Genomic DNA, 13,256 nt, shown 5'->3' with positions numbered 1-13,256 from the left:
ATGGTCAGGTAAGGCAGCGTACGAATCGACTGCCTCGTAGGTAGTCCTCCCAAAGTGAGAGTTGGCTGCTCCGTAGGCAGTCTAGTGTTAAACCTGAAGAGCTTCTCATTCAGAAAAGCGTGTTGTGGTTTTAATTGATTTTTTCTACCTCTTCCATCTTATTCTCTCTTATTCTCTTATTTCTATTATTTTTAATGTCAGCACTTTTTTAGATTTAGTGAATGAAAAGTGCATTACACATAAAATCTATTATTATTATTATAGCGGAGCTCATTAATTATAGTTAATCATAACAGGTTTCCTATTTAGTCTAATCTTAAGCAACGCACAACAAAACAGAGTTGGGAGCGTTGGGGAGGTTTACTTTCAAAATTATAGTTAATTTCAAAGTCAATTCAAAATTAAGGTTATTCAAATATTGATGCGATACAGATGTGTGATGGGAATTTCTTCTGTCGTTGGCTGCGTTTAGTTTTCTATGAGACAAGAAAGAAATTAATGAATCTGTTGTTAAGTTAGTTTAATGAAATCAGCCTGGTGCAATTTGCTTTGAGACAAGTGGATGCGAAAAGTTGGGACATGAGCAAAACACAACATGGAAATTTAATGACAACGCTTTAAAAACAACAACAGTAACAACAAGGAACAGTTTTTTTTATTCAGCGTCTAATTTTAGCCGCTCGTCACTCAAACCGCCGCTTTGCTTTTAGAATATCACAACAGCTTTTTCTCTGCAGTTTCAGACTTCAGCCAGTTTGCCAACATTGATGGTTTCTGCCAGGAAGCGTTTGCTTCTCCAGCATTTACCTCATTTTAGTGAAACGCAGATTTCATTTTAAAGCCAGAGACCAATCTGCAGCCGGCGTGTATGTAAATGTCATCGGCCGTGTTCTGCTGGAGCCCGTTCCCCAAGTAAGTCAATTAAAAAAGGTCACCTGAATATTGTTCCCGGTCTCATTCGCTTTTCATTCAAGCATATCTCAATGTTACACTTACCCTCTGCTCGCGGCTTCCCTCAGTATTTACTCTACCTGTTCCTGTGGCAAATGTCACCGGAGCAACAGAAGCTCCAGCACGTCAGCACCAATGAGGTCCTTCTGCAGAAACAGAAGAAGAAGAGTTCCACATGAACAGGAAGCAGCAGAGGAAGTTTGTAGACGTGGAACAAAGCAGGATTCTGATCATCACGCGTCTGAACCTCGCGCTGTTATGTCTCATAACAAAGCACACGCCCACTGCTCTGCTGTCAAATCTATATAAATGAGATGTAGCGGTAAACACATGCACACAAACTGGCTTTTAACAATTCATGTAACAGGCTGAGAAGATGTATTTACAAGACATTCATGTACTTTATACATATTTTATTGGACGGGTTCTTAAAAAATTCATTGCGCTAAATCTAATAGGCTGTGAAAAGTGTAAGACGCTCCCAGGCAGGTTTGGATCTCAGCTTCATAGACGCTTCCCTGCAGAGCATCTCGTCTCCACGGAGACGGCGGCTCCGGACGCGTTCCTGCAGGAGCTCAGGATCATCCATAACAGTGATGCTGTTCCTGCTGTTCCTGCTGGACGCAGCATGAACGTGCAGCAGAACAACGTTCTACCGAGCAGCACCGCTAACGCGGTGATGTGAAGGAGGCGCTGAAAGGAAATCAGTCACGCTCCATCTTAATTAGCATTTCACTGACATTTTGTTGCCGTTCGAATGTGTTTCCAGGAGCGAGCGGATATTGACTTTTACTGCGTTATCTCCAGATAACACATTTAATAACATTATCTAGACTTATTAAACATTAACTTCTTATGATCATTACTTGAACTTAAATTAAATTATGCATGAATTGCGCTCGTCTGTAGTTTATACTTTCAGTCATTTCTCTGGGATTTTATGGCAGCGTTTATTTGCTGATAACTTTATGTATTTTTTATTAGAACAAGACTAAAAAAATAAGGGTGAAAACAGGAAGCGTCACTAAATGAATCGACATTTAGTCAAATAGTAAAAGCTACTGAGCTGAACGTGGTCGAATGAAGCTAAAACAGAAAAAGTATTTTCTCTTCATTTTTCCTGATTGAGGCGCTGGACTCGCTGACCTAGCGTTAATTAGCATCCCACCATCAGCTGCAGGCGTCTGACACCACCGGCTCCTAGAAAACACAGGTTCATGAACCACATTAATTTGCGAGACATGGAACTTTGGACATAAAACGTGAAAGGACAAACTGAAGAGGCAGACGTCCCTGTGTGTGTGTGCGGCCGGTGACGGACCGGCCCCCTGCTGGGACCGGCTCCAGGCTAAGACGAGCAGCTCAGATCACGGATGGACCATAACTGGGAGGGTTTTCTATTCTTAGAGATTCAGGCCTCCCACGCTCGCGCTGAAGTCAGTAAAATAGTGATTGTGATCAGATTCGTACGTCACTTCTCCAGGAATAACCTCCCGCACGGACGCCGCGGCCGGGGAGCGACCGCCCCTTCATTATTCCCTCCACACACACACATTGTACAGTCTCCCATTCAGCTTTGTGGCTGCACTCTCCTACAATCAGTATGTACGTATGTGTTTGAGGAAGGGCTCATATTTGATAGAAATCTATTTTGAATAAGATGCGTCTGACACTTGTGACAAGTGTTTTCCATCAGACTCTCAGAATATAGAAAATGAACCTCTTTGGCTTCTCAAATCAATTACTGTGTGTCTAGACAACTGTAGCCTTGCAATGACAGATGAATCAAAATGAATATTTTTATTGCACATATAGACGCTCAACGTTTCAAAGCACAGTTTGGCTCTACAATGTTTTTCCCCTGCATTAATGAACACACGTAGCGATTTAGGAAAACAGTTTCCACTGGAGAATGAGAGGAGACTGCTTCGTTTTATTAGGTACGGCTCTGCAGCCGAAGCCTCAGCGTGTCAGGAAGCGCAGGCTTCTACTCGATGTTTATTATTAAGGTCAGACCACGTGCAGCATCTTTGGTGACCTCCAGCTCCCGGCAGACGCTGCTCATGAGGCTCGGTGCTGCACCGCATCGTGAATCATAGTTCATCTACTTCATCGCTTCTCAATGTCGTCCACAGCAGCCGAGCGCTGGGGACGCTTACATAACATAAAACAAGGAGCTCAAAGTTAAAACTAAGCCGCTGAGCAATTCCTAACCTAATCAACAGAGCTAATTTATCTTAGTCCGATCTAAGTCCATTATCAGCATGAAGCTAACAACAGCTGCTCTGTTGTAATGGAAATCCTAATTACTCACATTAATTATGCAGGGATGAATGCAAAAGAAATGATATATAAGTCATTATCATCAAAATCAATTGAACCATGCAAGACATAATGGACTCGTGCACGACATGAATATGATTGGGAATGTGCTCTATTTAAAGCTAAACGTGCGGCACGCGAGCCCCGCGGAGCCGACGGGTCCGGAGGCGAGGACTCGGCGTGATGGGGTTTTTATCTGGAGGCCTGAGGGAGGGATGTGTTTGAAAGGAGCGGACAGGCCCTGATACAGCCTGCTATTACCAGCGCCCAGCGCCGCGGCAACCATCAATCTCCGCCAGTTTCTCTGTTTACACACAGGGCAGCACAACAGTCATGAGTCATTGGCGCTTACGACGCGCTTAGAGTGAAATGATGGTTTTTTCCCCCTCCACCTCCACCTCCTCCGCCCGGCGCCCGGACAGCGCTAATCAAGCTCCGCGGCGGATGCGCCAGCGGCGCCGGGAGCCGAACGACCGGCGGCCGGGCCGTCGTTCCACCCAACATTGTTCACCCTGATTGCAATCACTCGCTCCGGCTTTGTCCCCGCGCCCGGGCCTCGCAGATCCTTGTGATTTCTGCTGTCACTCCCCACAGAGCCTCCGATTCCCGGAGCCCGGCCGAGTCCCGCTCCGGCTGAGCCGACGCTCCAATTCATTTTCTGTAGCAGCAGAAGATTGCTGGGTCTCCACAATGTGGGCCTGATGAGGCAGGTTGGTGGGTGTGCACTTTCAGGGAGTAATCTGCTTCTCCTCAAACAGCACCGGCCCACGTACACAATCCTCACATGAAACGAATTCCTCTGGCACATGCAGAGCCACAGGATCCACACGGAACATGCTGGAGATTATTACTACAGAATAGACTTGATTGACGGAGGCAGATGTCTTTTGGGCTTTTGCTGCATCCCACTGACTTCACAAGGAACGCGTTGCCAGGGCTTTAATTAATGTGCTTATATGTTTTGTTGGCATTTTACCATCATCCAATCATTATGTCAGCATCCAACAATGATCAAGATGTTTCTAATGGTTTGTCCTCCTCGTTCCCATCATGTGTCAGCTTTAGGATTCCTGATGAGGATGTTTATTATACACCTTCCTTCATGAAGATGTTGAAGGTGAACTCCTTTACACTGAAGGCACCATTTTGCTTTCGCTGCCTTTAGCGCCAGTGATCAGAGTTCGGACTAATTACGCGCAGCCCCAACGTGGAAGTAAACAGAGATCAAGTTTTAAATTGCAGCCCAGACTATAAACATGTGCTGATCTTGGTAATTACCCGACTGCATGTTTCTAAGGACGCATCTGCATTAAGTTGTTTTCCTAGAAGCAGATTATTTTAGAACAATGCAGCTGCACCGATTCTGATCGTTTCACCTTTACGCCCTCCAGTATTGAAATCATGATTAAAACCAGGACAAACGAGGCGCATGAAGCAGGCATCGACCAACAGGTCGCAGCGAGAAGAAGAAGTGGGAAACAGGAAAGAAGCGTCTTCAGGTTCTGGTGAGTTCATTAGAGCCAATAGAACCTATCATTTGCAGAATAAGAGTTCATATGTAGCTGCTGCTGGACGACAGATGACACTACTGTAAATCCCAAATTCATGTTTTCCTTAAACAGTTTGTTAAATGAGACCAAAAGCGCTGTGAGGAGCGGTTTCCTCGAACCCTAAACCATTTTACAGTCAACGTGAAATCTCAAACTGAACTTGCTTTTTCTCTCTGGGAAGCGAACGAGAACATCATAACCTTTATCTGTTGTTGCTCTGTATATATTCCATCATAGATGACTTTTGTGCGTTATGTGTGTTGCCTCTACTAATTGCTGTGGTTTGTTCACAGCAGGCGATGGAATGAAAGCCAGCGCAACGCAGCTTTTTTAAAAATCACTCCAGGCAACGACCGCGGCTCATTATGCAGAGGAAAAGAAATCATTTCTAATGATTTTCAGAACAAAACCGACTTTGAACATGATGGTTTTATTTTTAGGCCTCCGTCGACCATGTGACTGCACCTCTGTTCTAATTATCTGCAGCTGATCCCGGCTCCTCCTCAACCTTTGTGTCCTTTAATATTTTATTTACAGTAGATTTATTTTGTTACTTAGGCTCATTCACGTTGCTTAGAATCATGATACTGTTCTTAGTTGCGGTGTTATTCACATGTACAGTACTTAGCACACGCTCTGCACCCATTCTTTCTGTTGCGAGCCCAGCTCTGCAGTTTGACAGCACAAAAATGTCTTTTACAGAATGGAGAGTTATTATCGGGGCCATGTTGGCACTGAAGTACACTTAGTCCTTGATTTGTGGTGGTACATTAGCAGAAAGCTGAGAATGTGTTTGTTTAGACGCCAAACAGAATTACTCATAAGGAGAGCGACTCGCGCCCCGTCTGAAGGAAGGTTCGCCGAAGAATTTGCCTGATTTAAATCTCCGAATAAATCGCTTTAAAAGCCAATAACGTCTGCTTTGATGACATTTAGAGCCACGTCGCCGTTTTTAATTAGCAATTTCAGTCAAAGCCTGTGAAAAACACAAAGACGCTTTCACTTTTAATGCAGCTGTTTTAGTTAAATGAAGGTTAAACAAAGGTTAAACAAAAGTAATTTAACAAACCTATTATCGTTTCACCAGAGGGACATTGCTTTTTACAATGTCTTGTGAAACTGTCACCGAGTGATGGACTAATTTTCCCTCAGACTCCGTTCTCTCTCCCCTCGTTACTATTTTTGAACGCTGTCCCATCTGGCCGCTCTCCCCAACAATATTGCCCAATGAACTTTCATTTCCGCCGTTGTTAAATAGAAATGAATCTGCTCTCCATCACAGGTGGGAGGCACACCTAATTGACTCGTGTTAACATCTCCCCGTGCCTTGTACACCTGCTCTTTCCCTATATGCACATTTCATCAATGCATTTTATTCCACGGCGATGATTTGACAGTTACCCCACTGACAGACAATCAAATCACATCAACACACCAGGCGGCTGCAGACTTGCATGGATCCCTTGAATTATTTGGTCTGGGAAGCCTGGGAGCTCAAAACATGCTCAATATTTATCTGAGCTGCGCTACTCGGGCTGAATGTCTAAACGTCAGCATGAACACAAAGCCAGAACTTACAGTTCTGCTTCAGAGCGGTCCGTTCAATGTTAAGGTAGAGGACGTGTACAGCTGCACGCGAGGAAGACGAGTAACGACAGAGTGGGCGTGTAATTTGTCTTCCAGTGCAGTAAAAAGATAAGGTTGCGTAAATGAGAAATAAGAAAAAGCCTGCGACATTCACTTTGGATTGGCTATCTGTACATCACGGGTCTTCAAAATGAACGTCAATTTCATCTCATCTATCGCCTGACAGAACTTAAATTGGATCCCAAAGAGAATAATATGATAGAAATGAAATCAACATTTCCATTTTCTGCTTTCTCTGCTACCCATCATTGTTGTTGATTCAATGACTAAAGAAGAATTTGATATAAAATTGCAAGAAGATAGTTGGGAAACTTAAGCGCAACTCGTGCGCCGCTCACACAAACATTGTGCGCTCGCTTGTAATTCACAACTGTTTCCACCGATGTCTGGCAGCGTTTGAGTCAAGCTGCGAAGGTTCATCACGCTTTGACACCGGCTGTGTGCCGAATATAAAATAAAGACTCTTCCTTCCTTCCTCCAGAATAATTTAACAACATGCACAATAGCTTTGGAGCAAACAGCACTTTATGCAGATTGCAGGTAATTTTAATAAATTGCTGTGCATAAAAAGTGACAATGCAAGAAAAGCTGATTTATATTAAACTATCCCATTATTTCCAACAGAATTAACCTTGGGCTAATTCTGAATTAAGCTTTCAGTGCCCACAAGATAATTAGTGGAAGTGATGGGTAAACAGAAACAAACCAGGAGCACAGAGCTGCAGAAGGAATGTGCTGTTTTCAAAGCCCCAGAGTAAACAGTGCTCTGTACTATACGTGTCAGCCACGGTGAGAAATGAGAATATTCATGAGTGGATTGCCCACGTCCACCAGGGACGAAGCGTACGCGCAGTATTTTTAGACGGGCTGCGCTGAGATATAATAAGAATAGTCTCAGGCTCCTTCTTAGTTGAGGATAAGCAGTGATTATCTATATTTTCCATATTGGCAACAAATCCCTTAAAAAGCAGCAACGATCGGATCCTATAAACTACAAGTGTATCGGCTGCAGAAGCCGAGCTTGATGTGTTTTATTCTCAGCTCTATTGTCTCCTGGAAGTCACCAGTGAGCGACGCTGCACAGGCGTTGAGGACCGAGAGAGAGCGTTTACAGCCTCGTCTGAGGAGCTCGGTTCTAAAGCGGCGCCCGCGTTTTGTGGGAAATCAGGGAGGCCAAATATTCACATCAACAGCGAGAAGCAGTGAAGGCGGACGCGGCTGTGGGACATCGACACAAAGCTGCTTCAGCGTTTTCATTGATTTCACTCTGAGCTTCACCTTTGGCATCAGTCTCTTCCCGCAGTGTCCGTTCATCCGGACGTGTGGTTGGAGACGGCGCTGCAGACGCACACTGATCAGCCACCAAACACCTGGCAGAGCCGTCGCTGTGTCCTCGCTGAGCGCAGCCCGACAACACAGCTCTTAATGTTGTGGCACCGGCTGTGTTCGCCTCCAGCTCCAGGCGTCCAGCAGGTCACGTGTCTGGAGCCGCCGCGCGCCTCGGACGCCGCCACGCGCCTCGGACGCCACCACGCGCCGCACCCGTCGACTCATTTGCTCCGGTTCCAGAATCCACATGATTGGGATGAGCCTCACGCTTTTGGAGCATGTGAACTCCAGACCTGCAGCCTCTTGGCCTCTTCACACATAAATGGGGATGAAATACAATAATCCTGCAGGCCTCCTGGAGTCAAACGGATATTGATAAAACATAAAGAACCAGAAGCATCATATTCGAGACAAAGATGAATTCATGGATTTCTGGCTGCGAATCATGTGCAGGTTTTACTGATTTAAATACAGCACATCATCCAAACACTCCATAATCCTCCATAAACTGTCTGCCCTGTTGCAACAAGTGAATGGAGGCTGTTTATTCCTCTCTGAGGAGGATTTAGAACAGTGAGATTTGCATCACATAAGAATTTAGCTGCTTTTGGAGAAAGACACTGCTGTCATCGCATTTCACTGTGAAACCGCTACCTGTTGAAGCCAGGTGTTATTTTCCTCCTCACGCTTTCCCTCTTTGAGATTTGTATTATTGCTATTTTCGGTACTCGGAGCATTTTGGGAGAGCAAGTAGAAAGCAGGCAGCGCTGCCTGCTGAGATAATATATACTGCATCATGTCAAGTTGCTTAAATCACAGGGGTCATCATTAAGGCGCTTTAAGTAGTTCACCATGTGCTCGGCGATTATGCTCTGAAAACAAACCATGTGGCGAAGCATTAACGCGGTCCAGTGGTGCGTTTTTATGTGGGAGGGCGCGAGACAGACGGACAGACTGGAGCCTTTGATCACGGGTGATGCTGAGTGCAGTGATTTACTCTTTGAAGACTGAAGCGGCGCCTGGTCAGAGCTCCGTTCTTATTTATTCATCTCCCTGAAGCCACACAAGACGACGCTCGCGATTCATTGGGCCCGGATCGACTTCTGGGGGGTGGTTGGTGTTGGGGACACCTCTAGTGTGACTGGTGCTCGGAAAATAACAAGAACAAATACGTGTTATTTTCAAAATGTGGAGAATTTGCTAAAACTGGAATTTATTCGCAAGAACTGAGAAAAGGTAAAAAAAACAAGGTCACTTTAAACTGGTGCCATCTCAAAGTTGAAACAAAGGTTGGAAAAAGAAGTGGAACCAATAAGAAAATGCTGGAGGAAAATTTCTGAAGTAAAGAAGTTAATTGGCAGCAGGTCCGTAACATGATTGGACATGAAAAGGCTCCTAACGAGTCAGAGTCTGAATAAAAGACGGGCAGAGATTCACCATCTGGAAAAAGCTGCGACTTCAGAATGTTGCTTCTCAGCTTAGAATGTGCTGCGACAGGACTTGGCTCCACAAAAACACGTGCAGCAGGAACATTATGGTGTGAACCAGTCGATGGAAGGGACGGACCAGCAGCGGCTCGCAGCGAACGCCACCCACCACTCACAGAGCAGTAAATCTGAGGCTCCTCCAAAGACATAATCAAGACGAGCTCATTGGACCCGATGATGATAGGTTACGTAGCTCATAATTCAGTCCCCTGTGTCAGTGCAGCCCGTCAAACCGGCTCCAATGAGCCTTTTACCAGCTTTTTTACATTCGTCGAGAACAAGAGGCTGCAGGGAAAATCACACCCTTCCTGCCGCTCGTTACGCGGCGCCGTGATGGAGGCGGCGCGGTCGCAGCCTGGCACGTTCCAGCGAGCAGCGAGGCCGCGTCCAACCGCCACGGAACCAGTGCCACGACAGAATGAGCGCCACTGCGAAGCGTGAGCCCACGACGCGAACTCTTAAAGTGCGAAGCCGCAAACAACAGCCGCCGTCACACAAACGGTTGTCACGTCTGTTCCCTCCGACGCTTTGAGGACGTCCAGTCCTCACAGGGATCCGGGTTTAGACTTCAGAGCTCTCTGACCATAATTACCTTTAATCTTGAATGCCGGTAGCTCAAGGACCTATTAGAATTAATTTAATTGCCATTAAAGTAGTATTAGAAGGCTTGAAGGCTCAGCGGGGATCTACCTTTATAAAACTGTTGACCTTTAAGTTGATTAGATTTGATTTATTGAAATCATAATGCTGACGATGAATTGACGACTCGGGAGCGACCGGACCGACGTCTGCGTTGGAAGCGGCCGTAAACATTCCCTCGTAAACACTGGAAGCTGCGTCCGGCTCTGAGGTTGACGTGAACGCGACGCTGTCCTGCTTCTCTGCGCCTTCGCTGGCAGCAAGCACATGCAGCTCGGGAAGCATCCAAAGAAAAATCCCATTTGTGTTTTTCACGCCCTGAGCCTCTTGTCACTAATCTGTGCCGCCTGGTGTGTAGGTGCGTACGGCTGTGAAACGCGCTTTCATTCCACGGCAGGGATTCCACATTGTTCTTCATAACAGGACGCAGAAAATGTTCGGCAAGATTTGGCTCAATTTCCAGAACCCAAAGCACCTACAAAGCAGATCCAGAGGAGCCGCGTTGCCGGGGGCAACCTGTGGCTTTGTGTGCACCATGACATCATCATTTTGTGGTTAGGAAAAATCACGCCCGGCGACACTGTAGACGAGACACGAGACGAAGCCTGTACGGATGAATATTCACAGATGCCCAACGTGCACGGATGCACAACGTGCACAGGTGCTTGATTCACGTCCACATCCAAATGTCCAGCACAATACGTCACGGCTGCAGTTAGTGAAGTGATGAGAGCAGTGACACATGAAGCCTCACACAGAGACAGAGAAGCTGGAAGCTAAAATGCATGAACAGATAGAGCTGTGTCTCCTCCTTTACATACGGTGTCTCTATGTGACTGGCTTTATACACTGTGAACCATAACTAATGCATGCTGGGACAACGGGCCACAAACTCCTGCAGCTGCACACCTATAGAATATGACAAGTGTATATTTCAATCCAACACGGCAGCGCTGACATTAATTCTGCTCTCACAAGGTTAGATTCTCTCAGTTTCTAACTCGATGCTGTCAGAAAGGAGATCATTCTCCTGGATGTTTATTACTGAGGTCACAGTGGGAGCTGGAGTCAGACTGGAATGGATTATATCAGAAGATGGTTCTAACGTTTCGGTGTCATATTTAAAGGAAATGAGGTTCTATTAGAACCAGCGTCACACGTTTAGAGGGAAACGGCATCTGAGGCAGCTGCGTTGTAATGATGAGTTTAGCTGCTAGTTGCGCTCACTTAAAAATATCAATTTGTTCTCACTGTTTGCCGCTCACCAACGACAGCCTTCATGTTCGATTGTGAAAGCCTTTACACTGTCTTTCACAGTAATAGGCCTCAGTATTCAGTGGCTGAGCAAATCGGATTCACGCTGCTATATTAGATAAGTTCAAATGAAATCCATAGATCAAGTTAAGTTGCTGCTTCTGCCTCCTCGGAAGCAAAAACTCTAACAGTGTTTGTGAAATTAATGCTTCTTTGTGGGTACATTTTCAGATCATTATTGGATGTCCTACTGCAGTGGGCACATCACCTGCAGACGCAGAGGAAGGAGGCCATAAAACGCAGGCCAGGGCTGACGAATGGTGGCAATAGCATAGTGCTGTAATATTATATTTCTTCATTGCCCATTGCATTATGGGAAATGTGATTGGTCATCCCTGAAATACAGCATTTAGTTTTTATTCTCTGCTCTGTGAATCTGCAAAGGGGAACTCATGCCACGGTTTAAAATCCGAATAGATTGGATGGAAAGAGGCCATTAGAATCACACACTGTAAAATAAATGTAATCAATTCTTTGTATCAGCGTTTACGTCTGCAAAGTTTTATCTACTTATTTACTTTAATATTCCCATCTATACTAAAGAGCATTAATACTGCTGAAATGCCCTTGAGCAAGACACCGGTGCGCTGCCTCCTCATCTCAAGTGTGCATGAGCTAAATGGAAAGCAATGCAAATCAGGTAGAGGCTGGAACTGAAGTTGTTCCTGGAGAGAAGTAAGAATGAAACGTCTGGAGTTTCAGTGAAAGGAAGACGTGAACACACTTTCTCACAAACACAGTTTAAGGAAACAGGAGTGAGTTTTGCTGAGGGACGGAGTTCAGCCGGTTCTAAAGACGACCGTCTGGGCAGAAATCAGTGCTGCTGCACATTGTTCTTATAAGATTAGCCAGTGTTTACTCTGCTCATGTCTTCACGTCCCCTCTTTTATTTATGAAGCTGCATCTACGAACAATTAAAACAATGGATGAAAGGTAGAAAGTGAATGAGATAAGCAGAACGTACTGTACCTGTGCAGTCACACTCGCCCGTCAGCGCTTTCTCTACTCTTTGTGCAGTCCAATAGTTAGAGCGGTTGCACTGAGCTCAGCGGCTGGATGCCTCCAGGTGCGTGTTTAACTGGGGCCGGGTCCAGTCAAGGTCACAGACTGGGCCTGAGAGCCCCCTCCTCTTCATGTTACAGACCAGCTTGTATTGTCTGACCATGAGCAGAGCCTTTTGCATCACTACTCATGATGGAGGGATGGGTCCGGGTACTGGTACTGGTTTTACTGCTGGGTGATGGGTTTGCTTCATGAAACGACCTCTGCACATCTGTCCCACAGGACACGGGGTAATAGGAAACGTGACCTAAACATCTGGCCGACCCGATCCCACAGAGAAGCTTTGAGGCCCAGACGTCATCAAATGAAGGCCGTCTGTCTGTCTTTGTGGACGTTGTTCCTGTCGTTGCGTCTCAGCGTTGCTCTCTGCCGTGCATCCTTACATCCCTGTAACTCCACTGAAGCTGGTATGGATTACACAACAGGACTTGGCCCCGTCTACGTGGAGCCACGGAGCTTTCCTGTCTGTTCTCATCAGCGGTGGCGACGTGACAGGCAAAAGCAAATTTGTCAGGCTGACTCATGCAGGGGCTGAGAGGAGGCTGGTTGCAAGGTTAATTGGCAATGGGAATAATTGGCCACTGGGCTCAATTTGTCTGATGGGAGGAATTGGAAAACAATCTGAGTGTCTTTGTGGAAGCGTTCCATGCAGCTCCTCAGTGGACGCGTCTTTATCTGATCGAGCCGCATCCTCCAGCCTGAGCCTCTCGCTGCAGATGAAGTTAGTATGTGATTCGCTTGTTAAGGTTAAAGCGCAGGCTGCCATATTATGCATCATTTTAAAGTACAGCGCACACATGATCAAACAGTGACTTCCGCCGACGTGGAGCGAGTCAGAACGTGAAGGTGTGTGGGTTCCACATCCTTGTCCTCAGGCCATGATTTGTCTGCCTTCCTGTTGATGGCTATTTGTATCCACAAAGAGGGGATCAACGGAATCAGCATCTGAAATTGA

General features: G+C 45.9%; 1 long non-coding RNA gene across 4 annotated transcripts in view; it reads right to left on the bottom strand.

The window, feature by feature from the left end:
- The window catches only part of LOC129605028 (uncharacterized), an 81,005-nt gene that overhangs the window by 34,433 nt on the left and 33,316 nt on the right, over positions 1-13,256 (bottom strand). For 3 of the 4 annotated variants that reach the window (XR_008696499.1, XR_008696496.1, XR_008696498.1), the window contains exon 2: positions 1,032-1,097. This is a non-coding gene — a long non-coding RNA (uncharacterized LOC129605028). Of the gene's footprint in view, positions 1-1,031; positions 1,098-2,097; positions 2,152-13,256 lie in introns of all 4 variants that reach the window. The other variant, XR_008696497.1, reaches the window with a different exon arrangement.

The sequence above is a fragment of the Betta splendens genome, chromosome 13 (assembly GCF_900634795.4).
Source record: "Betta splendens chromosome 13, fBetSpl5.4, whole genome shotgun sequence".
In the NCBI taxonomy this organism is placed as follows: domain Eukaryota; kingdom Metazoa; phylum Chordata; class Actinopteri; order Anabantiformes; family Osphronemidae; genus Betta; species Betta splendens.
Note: the sequence above shows the minus strand (reverse complement) of the source record. Positions and strands in the feature narration are given on the sequence as shown.